Genomic DNA, 16935 nt, shown 5'->3' with positions numbered 1-16935 from the left:
CTTTATGTTATTTAGTTAGGTATTTTTCTTGTTAATTAATGCAAATAGATTATTTAGACATTAACTATTTTAATAATATTACATATTCTTCAATATATTTTTATTAATGATAATTTTTATAATTAATGATTAATTAGGCATAAATATAGGTAATACTTATATTTATTTATTTATTTATTTACTTATATGTATATTAAATTAATAGATAGATTTGTAAATTATAATTATTAGATTTATATTCTAATATTCTTATGATATATATTTTAAGTAATTCTATTAATTCATTATATATTGCTATTTTTGTAACAAATAAAATACTAGGCTTACGTATTTATTTATTATTTTATAAAGTAATCAAGATATAATTATAGTTAGGTTTTTATCTATATTTATATTTATATTTTTATATGTAATTAAAAATCTAGCTAGTTATAAAGATAAGTAGAAATTCTAAAACCTTCTAAATCATCATATATTACATGAACGACTTTTAATTAGATGAACGACTAACTTTATGCTACTTAAATATTTTCAGACCCCTAACCCCTTATGTGAGACCTTATGAACCCTGACGTTGAGTTGATGTTTGACTGACGAATGTGAGAGTTGCGTGGAGACTATATTATATCATCTTTCTTTTGATTTCTATTTCACCTAAATTCCTGTTATGCATTGACTTGTTATCGTACTGGATATATACATATGATCTGTCATTTAGAAGGAAAGCATGAAATGTGATTGATATGATAGTTGATAGAAAGCGTGAGGATACCCGAGTGAGCGCGAGGGTTAGGGGCGTGCTTGGAGATGATTGATCGCTCGACATAGTCGTGATCCTATTGGCCTTACGTCCGAGGTCGTTAGTTTGTGTGCGCAGCAGACATTCGGACACATGCTGTTCGCTAGGGCATATATGGCGAGTTATCCTCACGAGGTTTCTATTAGCTATGAGGGTGCCCGGTCAGAATGGATGTTGATACCCTTACGGGTGGCGGGGTATGGTTATATTTGAGATACTATTGCGGGTGACGGAGTATGCTTTGAGCCTTTGGACATGATGTTGAGACCGGGTATCAGGTGTTGACTGTACACAATGGTCTAGTATGATGATATTATATCGAGATGTCAGTGATGATCGTGATGTTGAGAAATGCATATGATTTCATTATCATTTGTTATACTTGATTATCGAATAGTCAATATGCATCATAGGTGGTTGTATTTGATATCATAGCATGATCATGATCGGCATGCATCATATGTGTTATATTTGAGAGAGAGTTATGATGATGGTATGACATGGAGATATATTTATACATTGTTGATGATTATATATTTTATCAATTATGACATGACATGTTATCTATTTTTCATTTATGTATTATTGATGAACATTCATATACTCATTCATGACATGCTGCTCTTTCTGATTTATATTATCCAATACATGATTTACTCTCTGTTTGGCATCACTGATTCGGGGTAAGGTTTATTAACTGAACTTTTTGCTCACGACTCTCTTTATTTTTTTTCTAACCCCCTCAGATATGTGGTACGTGATAGCGACTTAAGATATCTTGAGAAGATATTTTAGAGAGATGATGAAGTGAGCTATAGATGCGAGACGGTATAGATGATAGTTTATATAAGAATTGAGTTGTACTAGTATTTGATATTTGTACTATTTTGTATTAGACGATGAATTATATAATACATGTCGAATCATAGTGTACTCTTATATTAGTCGTTTTAGTTGTATCTTGATGGTTTGTTGTGGCCCTGTGTGGGTCCTGTCAGATTATGTACTGATTTAATGTATATTATTGTGGACTAGGATATTCATATGTTAACAAATTTATTTGGTTAATAGTATGATTTATCTAGTGATAAATTATGTGATCATGGATAGGTTAGCAGGTTTTATTTGATAATGTTATGAGTATATGTGCACAGGAGAGTATTTATGCATAACGGGCCCCGCCCGACTTGTCGCGTGCGCCGCACGTGCCGTGTGGGCACGTGGGCATGCACATGCCCATGCCGGGTGGGGGCGTTACACTTAATACAGCAAGATTTAGAATATATACATCATATTCTAATCAAACTAACAAAAATTATATAACACAACACAAATCTAGCAGAATTATTGACAATATTTAGTAATAAATCTACACCAGCTTTTGGCGGTGGTGTTGTCGGAATTGGCGAAGCGGTGGCGGAGATCAAGATGTTAGTGACAGCGAGGCTCTAGGAGTGGACCTCCATAGTGACGGATTCCCATATCCGGCTCTCGTGGCGGCGAGGCGAGAATGCCTTGAGGTTAAACTCCATCGAGTACTCGATGCCGGAGGAGTTGTAGTACACATGAGAGTTGCTTCCGTCGATGAGCACATAGTTGTCGCGAAGCAACACCACTAAAGAGTGGTAAAGCTAAGGAGTCGCCGCCATGCTTGCATGTCAAAGCGTGCTCTTGAGTGATTTTCGTTGTGGTAGATGACCAGCGTGAGGGATGAATTCTTACCGAGCTCCAACTTGGCTGTCTCCGCTGGCGCGTCATTGATGATTAGCACTTCCTTGCCATTGGGGAGCAAGATTTTCATGTTGCTCATAGGGGAGGATGAGAGTAGAGATGGTGATTTGGGAAAGAGCCAAAGAGGCAGCTGGGTGAGAAGTGAGAGAGTGAGGTAAGGTAGGTTGGGTTAGAAACTTAGTTTATATATACTAATGGATTGGCGGGTTGATACGATCCGACTTGACTCGTATGCTTAAATGGGTTAAACGGGTCACTAGTATAAACTCGAACACGACCTAATTATTAATCAAGTTAGATGTATTGACCCATTTATGACCTAAACCCGATTAAGAGCCGGGTTATTGTGTCGGATTATCGGGTCGGATTAATATTTGCTATCCCTATCTATGAGATAGAAATATGATTAGTCATGCTCTATTATTAGAAGAAGAAAAAAAATCAAAATTTATAACTTATCTGTTTTTCCAAATATGCCCTAAGGGACGTAAAACAGAGACAAGGAACGAGCATATCTGATTAATGCAACTGGTATTGGTGTTCTGATAAATCTACCTGGTATGATGTTAAGATGTATTGAGGTTATTGTCTCTTCTTTGGCACCAGTGGAGGGATTACCTTTCGGTATTTTCATCTCCCAATTGTGTACACTTTATAGAGCGACAGTGGATCCATCAAAATCAGGAGCAAACTACACTCTTCTCGTCTCACTCACGGCTCATTGAATATTGAAGAAGCCCACACACTGCTGAGAGTGATTCTAAAGGGTCCGATGATGCAGTTACTACTGTTTATGCTAGGCTTGCTCATCTTCAAGAGAAGTTTGATTCTTTCTCAATGGAGATGTTCACCCAGATACAGTAAATAAATTCTTTTAAGGATGTTATGCTTTAAAGTACTGATTCTTTCTAGGTGGACAATGATTATTATCTACATCTTATTAAGTGCATATTTTTTTGGTTATTATATTGTTTTTACCTGCATGCGTTTTACCTGGTATTGAGTTTTTTTTTTGTTGACTATTACATGTCTATTGAAATATTTTAAGTCTATTATATCATGCTCAATAGATAGTTTGTATCTTTAGGTTAATTACATTTTATCCCCTTGTATTATGCTCATAATTATTTTACTCCTCTATCTTTAAAAAGTTTTAAATAGTCCTATACTTATAAATAAAGCCACTATTAGTTTTTCTGTTAAATTTAATAGATTACCATGACTATTTTAATTATTTCACTGTATTATATCAAAATTTGCATGTCTTTTCTAACAAACACAATATGAGTGTTTTAGTCATTTTAACATCATTTAGTTAAGTTGAACGAAAAAATTAATAGTTTCACTTTAGTCATAATGACTAGTTTGAGTCTTTTTAAAATATATGTGGGCAAAGTGATTTTATGTATAAAAACAGAGGGGTAAATATAATTAACCCTTGTATTTTTTAGACACTTATATTAGGCTATAGGTTTTTTCTTGCTAAATTATTAAAAGGGGGGAGATTGTAAGATTTGTTTGGTTGGCAATTAAGTGAGCAAAACCTCATAATAAATGTATTAGAATAATAATTAAAGAGCATGATATGAAGATTTAATATATAGAATTCCATAAGATTTCAAGTAGGCATTCGAACCCGCGTCCCTGAGGCACAAAAGCTTTCGTGTGGTGTTCAAAGGACCTGCATGGGTGTTCGAATGCATCTACCAAAGGGACAATGGAAGTTTGTAGTGCTTGAACAACCCTCTTGGCTTTCGAACTCTTTCTTGAGATATAGTCGCATTGCTGAGGCATTAGAATGACCCCTTATGGCATCCATATACATTTGCCCGAGGAGCAAAAGAAGCTATTAGGCATTCAAAGCCTTTGTAGGCATTGGAACGGGCTTATTTGACGTACCCAAGTTGTCCAAGGCATTTGAACATAATATATGAAACAATATGTCGCGAGATCTAGGAATAAAAGAACTTCAGATATAGTTGTGATATTCATCGGGTAATTTGTAAGTAGTTTTTGTATTCGCTAGTGAATAGGATCCATAATTTTTACTTAGGTTTAGAGGTTTTTCATATAAATCCTTGCATTGCTTAATATTTTATAGTTATCTTTTATTATTAGGTCTTAATGTAAAAAGTCATCTCGTTCATATTAAGGTTAGCCCTAGAATTTTTTTTTTCTCAAAACACTTGAAAATAAGATATAAATTTAGTTTTAATGTTAGGTCGAAACGTATGACTTGTGAAAAAAATGCTCGTGCGAAGAAGATCGGAGAACGAAAATAAAATCAAGTCAAAATCAACAAATGAAATGTTTAATTTCAATGGGCTAGGTGTGCACTTTGGCACGGAAATTACATTGGAGTCACTATGTAGTTCGGAGTTGAAAGTCACTATGTAGTCACTGTGTGCACTAAATAAGTCGGGCGCACGCCTTGACAGTCTAATTAGAAGTTGAAAGTATGACAGTGTTTCAAACTTATTTCTTTTGGGATTCTTCTAGAAAGGAGCTTCTTTTCTAACTGAGTTAAGTAGAGATTTCATATGTCGATTGTTTAGAGATTATCTACCATGTTTTAAAACAGCGAAGAAGCTTAAAGAACAACAAACATATCTATCATCTACTTAGATTGATCCATGTCGAGTTTAATACAATCAACGAGGAGCAATCTATTTCACCGAAGTAGTTCATCGATGCTAAAAATTTGAGCAAGAGAAGGATTTCAATCTATGAGAACATTTTGAGCACGATAAAAATAGATAGGAAGAAAGAAAGATAACAAAGAAAACTTAGCAAAGAAAATAATACTTCTTTAATTATCTTTCTTCAGTATATTACATGTTTGAGTCTCAAAAAGATTCTTCTAGTAAACCCTTAACCCACTTCCCAAGAAACAAATTTTAGTCCAATAAGACTCTTTACATAACCCAATCAAACCCTAATTTACACTATCCAAGACTCCTTCAAAAAGTATATAAAAGAAATTCATTCATCGTCATTATTCACTGCTACGGTAACATAAATTAGTACAACGTTGTACCATTTTGCTACATTAATACAGGGAAAATAAAAAATAAAAATATCACTAATAACCTTAGGTCTAAAACTATATGAAAATTTATATGATTTCCATCTTTCATCCCTTTTCATCTTAGTTTATAGTTATGGATGTATAATACTGCCAGGAGGAGGGTGCCCAGAGGGACTAGGAATTCCCGGACTGCTGCGAAGGAGCTTTCTTCCATCCTTCCGAATTATTAGCTTGTTTTCTTCTGCAAAGAAAAAGGAAGGCATACTGTTCAATCACACAAGTGATTAACAAATGAGAGGTGAAATGGAGCATCATCTTATCCATGCGTTCCTTAAATAAATACTCTTTGTGCCCATTCCAGTGAGCTTAAAAGTATCATTCATATCTTCAAGGCACATAGCTTCCACTGTTTAATCTATACTTACTCCTAACAAAATTTGTAGGCAACCAATTTAAAAGAACTTATACAAAACGAGGAGAAAAATGTTATACAATGAACAAATGATCATCGCTCAATTGCTATAATAATATTAGATGTTATTATTAGTATGTTACCTAATAGTTCAAGTTTTCGGGTGTTATCTAATAGAATATCACAGCTCTTTTTGCTTATATATATATATATATATAATAACTTGAATTTTTAAATCAACTGGTTTTGTAACGTTGGAGATTACGAGAATAAATTAAAAGGAACAATAACGTGGATTTCCTTATAATCTGCACTCTTATTCTTAACGTTTTCTTCTACACTGCTAAGTATATATGGAAAAGAGAAACATTTCTACAAATTTGACTGCTAAACCTAGTATTGATCTTGGCAGACTTGTTAGCTGTTAGAACTAATATCAGCAAAGATGAAGTTTGATATGTATGGCATGGCTATTAAATGATGTAATTGCGTTGACCCTTACCTAAATCTTATGAGTTTATTTAATGATTTTAGCAGTCTGATCCTTGAAGAAAATTCCCTGCTCTTTTGAGTATCTAGAATTAGTCCCTTTTTTTTAACTCTTTATAATTCATATTACTTTAATCCTTTTTTCATGGTTTATGTCTTTTATAATGACAGAGGACGAGAGCTTTGTGACCTCTTCCTAACCGTATAATGTGTTCCAGAGTAGGGACTGGAATTAAAGAAAAAGTGAACAGTTTTATTCTCATTTTTTAAGGTTCTCATCGATCACAACAAAAAAAAAGTACTCTCAAATTGTAATACATTAGTTTCAACTTTTATTTACTATAAACCCAAAAAAAACATCTCATCTTTCTTTGTTGCACTGTGAAACCTCAATTATTTGACTTCTCTCTTGTTTTTTTGCCAACAAAAACTAAGAGGATTTATGTAAATTGGATGATAGTTTAGAGGGTACTCCTTATGTAATTAGCCCAAAAGAAAACTAAAAACTTTATAGATACAAAACTGGAACAAAAGCAAGAATGATAGAAGAGGATCGAGATCATACCATGAACAACTGATCGCTGCAAAGGTCTTGACTCAACTTTTTCAGTGCAACTGCAAGCAAGGAGGATCAAAAGGAATACTACAACTAAACTGCTTCTCTTCCCCATTTTACTACTTTTATGTTCTTTTTGTCTTTGTAACATATTGTATATATACTAGAGGAAACATCTCTGTCCATCTGAACCAGTAAAACCACCATTTCTGAGTTAAATTCAAAGTGATTGAAACTCTTAGATGTTTGATTTGAAATTCCTTTTGTCAGGTTCTTGACTATTTCAAGTTCACCTATGATGTGCCTTTCATCAAAGTACTGCTAGGATTGAGACTTGATCAAAGTCATAAATGACCATATATAATAAACGTTGACTGGTCTTCTTTTCATGCAGGCCATGCATAGTCTAGCAAGAACTAGCAACAACCGGAAAATTGATAAAAAGGTAACGATTGTTTAATAAGAACTGTTGACTCAAGACACACAAAGCGTCACATTTTTCTTCTTTTCTTTTAGAAACATTGCATATGAAACTACGGAGAAGTTTTCACTTGCTAATGATGTCATATTTTTCTTGAATCTAATTGAAGTCATATCTTGGGTGAGGTGTCCGGAAGAGAAATCGAGCATAACACTGGAAAGAGGAAGAGTAGTTAACGTGGGGAAGTACCCATATGAGAGTTTAGTTTCATATTGAGATTGTAGTTATTATTACCACAGCTACAGTATTCGTTTTAATATATATCATGCAAAGTTTCATTACAGAAATCTTTATAGAGTTTTACGTTTTTCTTATAAGTATACACAATCTGACAAATATATCATATGTCTGTTTAAAGTTCTCACTCTGAAATATATTACAACTTATAATCAGTACGCACGTACAACTTTCACTGTTGTATGATGATGTGCTTAATAATGCTAACTGATCGTCCAAGACTAGTCTATGCTAGCTCATTGTATGATTTGCTTAACGATGATACCTAATGTTTGACCTACTAAAGTTTGGAACTGACACGATAGAATTTCAATCCATTTTGTAGACGAGATCCTTCGTGGAGAGATTAGCGTGTCCCAATGACTTTCAAGTTTCAACCCATATTGATGGGCCAAATGAGTAATAAGAGCTTGTACTCTCATACATCACTGCAACAAGATTTATAGTATATCCTCAGATGGTATAGCATGAATCAGAGTAACTTTGTCCTAACTAGCAGATGCATGTTGAGAGTCGTAGGAGTGATATTATATAAACAAATGAGACTAAGCATCATAGCCCACTGAAACAAGACGTGCATGTAGTGCCATGTTATTATCCCAAGGTTCCTTCCTTTAGTCCCAGAATAGTCCTGGCAATCTCAGGTAAATTAGGAGCATCGCCATATTAGTATGTATGAAAAAGACAACTTTCCATCTGGAACGCATTGATGATCTTTGACGTACAGAAGGAAGCATTGACATAAGACCTTCTCACTAACTCAACAAATGCAATTCCATTAATTCTGCATACTTCTGTCCACCTTCAATCAGTAAAAAATATGTGCAATACCAAGAGAAGCAAAATTTGGTAACATCAGAGGCCTCTCAACCACAATGGGCGTTGTTGATTTGAAAATATGATGTTTGTATCAATCTAAGGCTTCCTTGGTGATAAATTAATTTCTGTGGCAAAGAAGGTGATGAAGAAGACCCCCTCACCCCACCCCCAGTAGGTCTTTGGGTCTTCTGGAAACAACTCCTACTTAGGCATGATAGACTAAAATATGAAGGAACAAGCAAAAAACAAGTCATCATCTTCAACCTCAATACATACATCAAAATTATTTTGGAGGAGAGTTTTCTTTGCATCTAATCCAAGGGAAAGCCAAATATACAATCATCCACGAACATCTACTCGAAATCAATTAAACTAAAAAATGCATGATGCAGAAATTAAGTGGCATACCCTCACGTGTAAAATTATCACATTGGCAAGTTCATATATATACAATTTAATTTTAGTATTAGGTCAAAACATATTGTTTTCAAACTTATCTAAGAACGAAAGCAAAATTAAGTCAAAATCAACAAATATGATGTTTAGCTTTAACAGGTTAGGTGCACATCCTGGCACAAAAGTTACATTAGAGTCACTAATCTAATCAGAAACTGAAAATCTAAAACTGTTTCAAACTTATTGTTTTCTTTTGGGATTCTTGTAAAATAAATCAAGGACATTCTAATACATTTGTAAAAAGATGCTAAATGTCAGATTAACATAGAGAACTTAAGGCAGATTAATGTGTAAGAGATTTAGAGTTCTATTTTTCTCAAAAGAGCTCTTTGTTTTTCTAAGTTCGGGAGAGATTTTTTTTTTTTTTTTTTGAAAAGCTGGCTATATTAGACTGACCTATCCTCCTGCGGGGATCACGGCCTCCTCCAAAACGAGGTTACATAATTCCACGGGGATAGAGTCCGTCGGCCCCAGCCGAGCGGCTCCCAGACCCCGCTTACCACATTTGGCCGCCCAGTCGGCCACTTTATTCCCTTCTCGCCTTACATGACTCAGGCGACAACTTACAAAAGAGCTGAGTAATGCGCTGCACTCAGCAACTAAACACCTAATTTCCCAAGGGCAGCTGACTCTATTCTGCATGATCCTTACTAACTCCAATGAGTCGGATTCAACTTCCACCTTGGTGTAGCCTGCCGCAAGTCGCAGTCCCAGCCGAAGGGCGTGCCCCTCGGTTCGTAGCGGCGACTCACCCACAGATGGTTCCCACGCTGCTGCGACCAGGGTACCGTCAGCAGCCCTTATTACTGCTCCCGCCCCTCCGAGACGATCCTTCCCGGAGAATGCACCATCCACATTGACCTTGATCCACCCTTCCGCTGGGTGTGTCCACCTTGCCACCTGCGGCCTCACGAGCGTGGACCTTGGCCGCCCTTCCTTTGCATAGTCCTTAGCAAGTTGGACAGCTCTCCGGACTAGCATGTCAACGTGCATCTCGGCGCCGCCAAAAACCCTTGCATTTCGCAACTTCCACAGCAACCACAACGTGGACGCTATTTTTGCCTTGCATTCCTCGTTTTCCTTCAGATCAGCGAACCATGACGTGGTGATCCAGTCTGCTGTCAGCGTGGATGGCCACTCGTCACCCCATCCTTGGCTTGTTGCCAGCGTTCGCCAGACTTCTTTCGCAACCCTGCACGTGAAGAACAAGTGTACTATGGTTTCTCGATGTATCCCGCACATGGCGCAGTTCTCGTCCGGTCCGACGCGAATCGCGTAGAGGCGCTCCCGCGTTGGCAGCCTCCCCCATAGTAGCTTCCAAGCAAATAGACGCACCCTCGGGGCCACCCGCAGTCGCCACAGTTCAGACCATCCCTCCCAACTGTCTTGTCCCCTCGGATTGATGAAGGCGTAGATGGATTTGGCCTTGGGTTCTCTAGCTCGCTCCGGCCACCAGATCCACTTATCCGGTCCGATCTCCTCCGTCAGCTCCGTGGTGCCGATCTGGAAAGCCAGGTCTACTCCGGCTGCCCCCACCAGTCGGTCCGCCTGACCCCTAGCCTCAGCGATGAGATCGCTGACGAGCAGTTCTTCGTTCATCAACCTCGGGTGCATTTGCCGTGGCTGTCGGTTCCACGGTACCGATGATAACCAAGGTTCAGTAGCCGCCTTGGTTGTTCTTCCGTTGCCTATCAGCTTGCGACATCCGCCTCGAATCATGACCGCCGTGTTAATCAAAGCCCGCCACACCCATGAAGCCCTAGCTGGAACACTAGGGCTCCATGGGTTAAGTTCACCGTACTTCGCTCTCAGTAGCTTCACCCACGGGCTTTCCTGCCGGTTCAAGACTTTGAATACTAGGCTTTCTTATCGCCAAGCCCCCTTCGGCCTTCGAGCTCGTCACCGTGTTCCAGTAGTTCGGGAGAGATTTCATACCTGTGTCGCTTGGAGATTGTCTACCATATTTTAAAACAATAGAAGAGTTTAACGGACAGCAAACATGATTATCTACTGAGATCGATCCACGTCGTGTTTACTATAATCAACGAGGAGTAATCTATTTCACCAAAATAATGCAGAAAGTTCGAACAAGAGAAAATTTTAAGACTGAGGACACTCAGCAAAGAAAATAATACTTCTTTAAAATATCTATCATCTGTTTATTACATGTTTGAGTCTCAAAAAGATTTTTCTAGTAAAACCTTAATTTACTCCCCCGACAAACAAACTTTTATTCCAACAAGACTCTTTAGATAACCTAATCAAACCCTTATTTACACTATCCAAAACTCCTAAATTATAATCATAAAATATCCATTCATCACCACTATTCACTGCTACAGTACCACAAATAATATGCTGCTGCAGTATTTTGCTACAGTAATTGGGATAAAAATAAAACTAATAACCTTGAGTCCAAATCTATATAAAATCTACTAGATTTCCATCTTTCATCCCTTTTCATCTTGATTTAGAGTATAGTTATCAATGTACAACACTAGGAGGGTTCCCAGCGGGACTAGGATTTCCTGGACCGGTGCGAAGGAGCCTTCTTCCATCCTTCCGAATTATAAGCTTGTTTTCTCCTGCGAAGAAAAATGAAAACATTCTATTCCATCATTTAAGAGATCAACAAATAAGAGATGAAATAGAGCAACAACTTATCCATGCCTTCCTTAAATTAGTACTCATTGTGCCAATTCCGATGAGCTTAAGTATCATTCATATCCCCAAGGCACCTAGCACTGCTTAGTCTATACTCAATCCTAAGGAAATTTGTAGGAGACTAGTTTAAAAGAACATATACAAATCAAGGAGGGGAAAATATTATATAATAAATAATATTGGATGTTAACGATATGATATATACATATTGTTGGTCAATTACCTAATATCTGAAGTTTTTAAATCAACTGAGATTATGAGAATAAAATGGAACAATAATGTGAACTTCCTTATCTTCTGCACTCTAATTCTGAACGTTTTCTTCTACTCTGCCAGGTATATGTGGAAAAGAGAAACATTTCTACAAATCTGACTATGTCAAAACTAGTATAGACCTTGACTAACTTGTTCTCAGTAGCTGTTAGAAGTAATATCAGCAAAGATGAAGTTTGATATGTATGGCATGGCTATTAAATGATGTAATTGCGTTGACCCTTACCTAAATCTTATGAGTTTATTTAATGATTTTAGCAGTCTGATCCTTGAAGAAAATTCCCTGTTCTTTTGAGTATCTAGAATTAGTCCCTTTTTTTTAACTCTTTATAATTCATATTACTTTAATCCTTTTTTCATGGTTTATGTCTTTTATAATGACAGAGGACGAGAGCTTTGTGACCTCTTCCTAACCGTATAATGTGTTCCAGAGTAGGGACTGGAATTAAAGAAAAAGTGAACAGTTTTATTCTCATTTTTTAAGGTTCTCATCGATCACAACAAAAAAAAAGTACTCTCAAATTGTAATACATTAGTTTCAACTTTTATTTACTATAAACCCAAAAAAAAACATCTCATCTTTCTTTGTTGCACTGTGAAACCTCAATTATTTGACTTCTCTCTTGTTTTTTTGCCAACAAAAACTAAGAGGATTTATGTAAATTGGATGATAGTTTAGAGGGTACTCCTTATGTAATTAGCCCAAAAGAAAACTAAAAACTTTATAGATACAAAACTGGAACAAAAGCAAGAATGATAGAAGAGGATCGAGATCATACCATGAACAACTGATCGCTGCAAAGGTCTTGACTCAACTTTTTCAGTGCAACTGCAAGCAAGGAGGATCAAAAGGAATACTACAACTAAATTGCTTGTCTTCCCCATTTTACAACTTTTATGTTCTTTTTGTCTTTGTGACATATTGTATATATACTAGAGGAAACATCTCTGCCCATCTGACCCGGTAAAACCACCATTCCTGAGTTAAATTCAAAGTGATTGAAACTCTTAGATGTTTGATTTGAATTTCCTTTTGTCAGGTTCTTGACTATTTCAAGTTCACCTATGATGTGCCTTTCATCAGACTACTGCCAGGATTGAGACTTGATCAAAGTCATAAATGACCACAATAAATAGTGACCGGTCTTCTTTTCATGTAGTCCATGCATAGTCTGACAAGAACTAGCAACAACCGTAAAATTGATAAAAAGTAACGATTGTTTAATAAGAACTGTTGACTCAAGACACATCTAAATTATGTTTCTTTTATAGTATTAATCAAATTTTGTAAAACTATCAAATGATAGCCCCAACATTTTGTGTCTGTTTGTTTTCTTTTGAAATTGTATTGACCCATTACCAAACTCGGATGTACATTCATCAGTAAATATTACAAATTAATCATTTGTAAATAAATTTCCTCTTAGTAGACGGGAGAAATATCACTGTCCTTTTCGAGGATCTACTTGATTGTAATCACCAGTATTTCCAAGATGAGAAGGTAGGCTTCCACCATTTCTGTCACCCAAGAGTTCTCTGCTATGCCTCTGTGATCTGAGTTTGTAATGGCCTACAGATAGACATGATCATCGGGCGGGCCGGGCTTTTCGGGCCAACCGGGCTTAAGTATTTGTTCACGGCCTGACCCATCAATCACTCGAGCTGAGCCGGGCCGGGTTTGGGCCGGGCTAGAATAGTCTAGCCCGTTACCACCCGTCGGCCCGTGAGAGATCAGGCTAGCCGGTCGGGCCGAGCTAGCCCGACTCACCAATCACTCGGCCCAACCCATATTTTAGCTATTTTTAGAATTTTTTTAACTATTAGCTTATTTTAAAAAAAAATATTCTTATTCCTCCATCTAAAAAAAATTAAAATAAATTAAAATTTTTTAAAGGTGTGCTTAAAATAATGCAAAACAGTATAATACCAAAAATTACTGTAGCAGTGGTAAATTACTGTAGCAGAACGGGCAAAGTACTGTAGCAACCGGGCGGGCCACTGTAGCATAACAGGCGGGCCTAGTTGCGGGCCAAACGGGAGGGCTTTCGGGCCGGGTCGGGCGGGCAAAGGGCTAGCCCGTGCCGCCCATGGGTAGTTCGGGCTCGGGCCGGGCCGAGCTTAGCCCGGTCCAAACCGGGCCGAGCACGGGAGGGCTGGGCCATTTGATCATGTCTACCTATAGACGAACTAAGCTTATAGTTTTGTCATCCTTTACCCGAGTTAGAAGTACATTTATCTGACAAAGAAGCTTAAAAATAAATTATAGTCAAATAGCGATCAATCATGATACAGTGTATGGTAATACTATTATCTTTGGACAATTACAAAAGATAGAATTTAGTGGAATTCAAATTAATTTCCTCCATGTATGAAGGCGAGATATATCATTGTCCAAATCCAGGAGCTCGGTTTTGAAAAGAAGGATGCCCAATAGGAGAAGGCACCAATGGTGGCCCAGTTCTTAGCTCTCTTCCATGCCTCTGTAATCTAAGCTGGTTATAACCTGCAGACAAACCAAGCTTAGATATTTAAACATACGAGGTTCATAATCATAGAGAGTAATATATGAAATTGTGCAACGGTCATTGAGAATTACAACACCATTCATTCAAATATTTTTTAACAATTTAAACGATGGCAAAGACTATCTTTCAATCTATGGATGGAGCTTACAACCAACTAGAAGATAAAAGGAAAAGGTAGGAAAGAGGAAGGTATCGTTACGATGAACAACTGATCGCTGCAAAGCTCTTGACTCAACTTTTTCAATGCAACTGCAAGCAAGGAGGATCAAAAGGAATACTACAATTAAACTGCTTGTCTTCCCCATTTTACAACTTGTTATGTTCTTTTTGTCTTTGCAAAGTATATATATAAGCTTGATGATCTGTACATCTGACCCGGTAAACAAACCAAGCTGAGTTTCAACTCAAAATGCTTGAAATTATTAGATGTTTGATTTGAATATTTCCTTTTTTAATTTCTTGTCAATTCCAAGTTCACCTATGAGGATTGAGACTTGATCAAAGTCATAAATGACTATAATGAAAGGTACGTGACTGGTCTTTTATCATCTATGATTAACAAAGAGAACTTCTTATACTCTATATTCCATGATACTTGGATAATTCTGTGTTTTATGAGATTTTCCATGCATAAATTCTCTTCTCCGGTCAACTTCTTGGACACTATCTCCATTAGTGCAGCTTCTCAACACAAGTTCGTTCATTAAACCTAGTATCGTTATTGTAGGATTGTTTATTATTTAAGCCCCTGTTTGCAATAGACCCATGCATGATAAAAAAGAGACACACTATGTTTATATAAAATAATTATCGAAAAAAGACACAATATTTAGATGAAAAACATCCAAAAAAAAATACTACTAGAATTGCAATAGACCCATGGTCAAAAATCAATCATAATAGTTAGACTAGCTTAATTATTAAAATTTGTCGTTTTACGAGATGTAATTAATTAGAATTATCCTAAATTCATGGAAAAGGGGAATCCATGATTTTGCACAATTGTATTTATCTTGTGTTATCTTTTTTTTTTAAAAAAACTTTAGACACGTGTATGTATCTAAACTCTAGACAATGTGTAACACCCAAAAAAATAATGAAGGACAAGGCACATGCCCTGCACGTGCCCACCCTCATTCCCCCCATGTCTTTGTGAAGAAGGGCAGTGTATATCAAAAGAAAGTTTAGCGAGTCATTGTGGAAATGAGGGATAGTTTAGGAGGTGAAAAAATATTATCCTAAAAATATATAGTCATTTAACGTCATTATTACAATGTTATAGCATTTTCCTACACTAATACTGGGGAAAAAATAAAAATAATTCCAAAGAATCTATATGATTTCCATCTTTCATCCCTTTTCATCTTGGTTTAGTCATGGATAGGTATAGCTTGTTTTGTAGGAAGAAAGGCATAATGTTCAATAACACAAGAAATCAATAAATGAGAGGTGAAATGGAGCCGTTAACTCACCAATTGTTTTAAAAATTGAACCCAAGACCTCTAGCTCTGGTATCATATTAACTCACCAGTTACTCTAAAAGTTTAAGTTGTTAGAAAACGATGATTTTTATATTTTATATTCTAACATAAGCAACATCTTATTATTACGGACTAGATCTAGACCGACTCGAATATAATAAAATTATAAAAATCTAGATGATGTAGTGAGTTAAGGTTCTAATGGCTCTAGTTTCAGATCAATCGGATGTCTGAATCAAAAGATATAATTAAAATAGTGGAGTAAGGTCAGAATGAGACAAAACGGTAAATATCCAATATTGAGGTAGTCGTCGGAGGGTGGCGGACGACCAAGGGCAGTGGTGGACGACCGTATAGTAGGGTGGCTGCTGGAGTTGATGGTGGTTATGTGTTGGAGGTAGAATTTGAGTTTCTAAATTAGATCTACTCTTAAGAAATTAAAGACAATCTAACGACTATAATAAAAATGGTAAATACGAGAATAAGAAAATAATTAAACTCAATTAATTCTTAATGCTTGGATACTTGGATGCTTAAACTAAGAAGCTCAGGCCCGCTCTATATAGAGGTCGAGAACAATAAGTCATATTCAGACTTATCCCTAAAGACTTATATGACTTGAACTAGGACTTATTTTAAAGATTTACATGATTTAATTAAACTTGCCTTAGAAGCTTGCATAACTTAATTGAACTTGCCTTAGAAGTTTACATAACTTAATTGAACTTACCTTAGTGGTTTAAATGACTTAATTAGACTTGCCTTACGAATTTATATTGAAGATAAACATGACCTAGAGATAAACATGACTTAGCTAAATCAGCCTTCCTTATCCTTCTCGAAATATTTCTTCGTTATGCCATAGATAAAGTCATAATCTGGAGAAACCTTGAATATGAAAGTTGCAGATCAAGACGTCTTCAATCTTCTCAAAGTGCTTTAATAATATTTAGTCAAATGTTGAATATCTGTAGAATATTTTTC

At 36.3% G+C, this 16935-nt stretch overlaps 1 long non-coding RNA gene across 1 annotated transcript; it reads right to left on the bottom strand.

Annotated features, from left to right (window-relative positions):
• Positions 1-5316: 5316 nt before the first annotated feature.
• LOC140789545 (uncharacterized) lies at positions 5317-7132 on the bottom strand. The gene is made up of 2 exons (XR_012109205.1): positions 7025-7132; positions 5317-5799 (listed from the first exon to the last, which is right to left on the bottom strand). It is a non-coding gene; the product is annotated as an uncharacterized lncRNA (long non-coding RNA).
• Positions 7133-16935: the final 9803 nt, after the last annotated feature.

This window comes from Typha latifolia, chromosome 5 (assembly GCF_019914945.1).
Source record: "Typha latifolia isolate L0001 chromosome 5, TyphaL0001v2, whole genome shotgun sequence".
Taxonomy (NCBI): Eukaryota; Viridiplantae; Streptophyta; class Magnoliopsida; order Poales; family Typhaceae; genus Typha; species Typha latifolia.
This window is presented reverse-complemented; position numbering and strand designations above follow the sequence as displayed.